This window comes from Fopius arisanus, unplaced genomic scaffold (genome assembly GCF_000806365.1).
Source record: "Fopius arisanus strain USDA-PBARC FA_bdor unplaced genomic scaffold, ASM80636v1 scaffold00013, whole genome shotgun sequence".
NCBI classification, from domain to species: domain Eukaryota; kingdom Metazoa; phylum Arthropoda; class Insecta; order Hymenoptera; family Braconidae; genus Fopius; species Fopius arisanus.
Window position 1 is genome coordinate 871238 of NW_011887752.1, and position 3375 is coordinate 874612.

The following is a 3375-nucleotide window of genomic DNA, read 5'->3' on the forward strand; positions in this document are numbered from 1 at the left end:
TTGTGAATCATTAAGGTAGTGCTCCTGGTGCATCATGAGTCAAGCTAGAGTACTGATGACTTTGATTAGTGCGGTAGTTTGGTTTGTCTGGACTGTCAACGACTTGCACGTCTGTATGATATGTTTCCACGTGTATCTTGCGTTTTTGTAACAGCAGTTCACCTAACCTGAGTTGCGTCGCTGCCACATCAATTGATTTCACACTTATTTAATTAATTTCAGCGTTTATAACCCGTAAATCAACATTTTTCAATCCACAAAATGTTCTTCAACATCCGTACATATAGCGTAAAAAAATTTCATGAAGATTTCACTCATCGTTGGAATTTCTAAAACAAAAAAAAAATCGTGAACTGCCATGAGACTCAATGTTAATCGTTGATAAATAAGAAAATTAATAAGTATTGATTGGACCAATCGAGGATTCTAAAAATTTAACTGAGTGATGTTTCCATTAAAGTCTATCTGCATGCCGATTGTCATGAAAGTCTCATCGGTGCCTTCGATATACGGGAGTACTACCTTAAGTGTTCAATAAATGTCCTGTTCACCCTATTGCAATCGTTCTACTGCCCCAGAAATCAACCGTTTGTTCTTTCGCATGACGCGACTCTCATTTTCAAATCAGCAAACTGTTCTCCTTGCCTCTAAAAATTCCGATTGATTTTCTGTATTCACATCAGCCGGACTATTATACCCCACTAAAATTGAAATGAGACCAACGGAACCTGTGATAGTGTCCTATTTACGGTATTTTGGTTTAAATCGAGCATTCGGTGCAAGAGATTTTTGTCTACGTGCAATTCCTAACCCTCATAGATCAATCCCCACTGTTGGGCCAGCAATGGGCCCGACTCTCCCCCACTCTCAGTACATTCTAACTTTCATTATTTAAACAATACACGGGAGGAGGGGTGTGTTGTAACAGGTGAATTGTGTCTCCATACTCTTAATAGAACAATTGAGTTCAACATCATACGGCATACGCTACGCACCGGACAATCCTTAAGCTTAAATGTTGAATTATTAAGAGTCCAATGTGTTAAAGTTGATGTTAAATGTGATGATAATCACCGAATTATCATTCTCATGCTATTAATCTCTGTGGCGTACGTAAACGTATAACTGTGCTCCATATAATTTTCTGTCAACTGTTACAGACAAGTGTTTATGTAATAAGGCATACCAATCCACATCCAAATATGAAATTCCACGATTATATCTTAATTCCACGATTATATCTTTATTCCACAGAAGTTACGATTAAAAAAAAATCTCCAAACAGCCAGAGAAATTTTAAAAAATTCTGGAATTTTTCTTGTTAAACTCTCTTGTTGAGTAGGATGCATTGACATTCCACCATTTTTCATCGCCAGAAGGACACGATCAAATATTTTATTTTGGATTTTTATTCGGATTCAAGGGAAATTAGTCATTGTTTTTTATGAATTTTTCAGAATTTTTCAAGAGGTTTGGATGGAATGTATACAAATTACTGCAATTTTAATCAAGATATCATTTAGTTGTTAAATAATTTCACCTTTTCTTTCAGTAATTCTCTTGTTTGTAGATAAAATATTTTAGCTTTTAATTAATTGCACAATTGATCGAGTCAGAATAAAAAAAAAATAATCAAATTCGAAATTTCTTCTTTTGTCATTTTTTTTCATGCCAAAGATGACCCAATAAAATATATAAGTTGGAATTTTTATTCATATTCAAGGGTTGAGAATTTTTAAATTATTCTGAAATTTCCGAGAAGTTTCTACAAAAGCTAGGAAAATTATTACAATTATAATCAGAATATAATTTCATTGCGGAAAAATCAACTAAAATATAATGACGAATTTCCTTTTTTATTAAATATTGGAGTTTCGAATTAATAGGAAAATAGTTTGGGTCTCAAATAAAAAAAGGAATGAACAAGAAACCGGGAAAACATTCCGCATTCGTAAAAAAAACTTCAACTTCTCCGACTTCAGAATAGCAAGCGCTAGATTGAGAGGTACTTTGAATTTTCGACTTCCATTAGCTTCATTCCTCAACTTAAGATTCCCCCGAGCAATCGCATTTTCATGTCTCTCCAGACAATAACTCCTGGAGTCAACAAAATCCGACGCATCGGTATGTGCGAAGAATCATCTGAAGGAATGGTGTTGGATCTATTTATCGTTATATGAAAGTACTTAGGTGACCGTTAGTAAATACCCGACGATAGAACCGGTGTCTGTACTTGCATCCAATGGGAATTCAGCACGTGTTCGGATTCTTGGTGTATGAAAATCGCAGCACATGCAATCACTTTGAACTTATTCGTCAGAATAGTGCCGTTACACATTTTTTCAGACTTGTTGCTTACGTAAAAATCGTTCCAAATTTAGATCACGCCAACAGTATTTCATTATTTTTTTATTTCATTTCACCTTTCCCATTATTTACATATTCTTATCAAATTTGTCCAGATGTCGAGCCCACCAGTTCTCTCGAAAGAGCAGAACATTTTTGTAAATCATAATTTCCTTGTAAACGAGGAAATAATTATTAAAAATGTGAAAAATACGGATTGTTTAAAAACATAATAAATACGCACTCTAAAAAAATTTAGTTAGACATTTTAAACAGCGAAAGTCGATTCCATTTTTATCATACGATTTCGCAAGCACTGGCATATAATAATATATTAAGGGTGATCTACACCTATCCATAGCCAAAATTAACGTTTTTTTATTTTTTCGGCAAACTTAATATGGGATTGAAGTGAAAAAAAAAACGTTTTTGCGTTTTGTTGTTATTTAATGGCTCACCAAACTTTAAGGTACGTTATCCAAATATTTTTTTGCGTTCTTTCTAAACTTTTCAAAAGAAACAAAATTATTGGAAAAATGCATGAAAACGATTGCACCACCACAAAAATTCGTGAGACATTAAATCATGACAAGACGCAGAAACGTTCGATTTTTGCACATAAATCCCATCACGAATTTTCCAAAAAATTTGAAACACGTGAATTTTGACTATATCCTTAAAGATCTTCTGCAGCTATAGTTTAAACAATAGTTTAAGACCCTTTCTATAATTCGCTATATTTATCGCAATTAATATTTCAATGCGCTAATTTGTCGAAGTAATAGCCATAGAAAATTACTATATTGTATTTAATTTTATGAATAAATGTTATACTGTTTAAACAAATTAATTAAAAAAAAAATTTAATCAATCGTCATAAAATTTTTATAATATCGTTTTATAATTGTTTTAATAGTAAACTTTCAAAGTTTCAACAAAATTTCATATTTTGGACTATATTTATAATAAATAAATACAAAACAATGTTGTGAATCAATTTAAAATTTTATACAGGCATCTATTATCGCT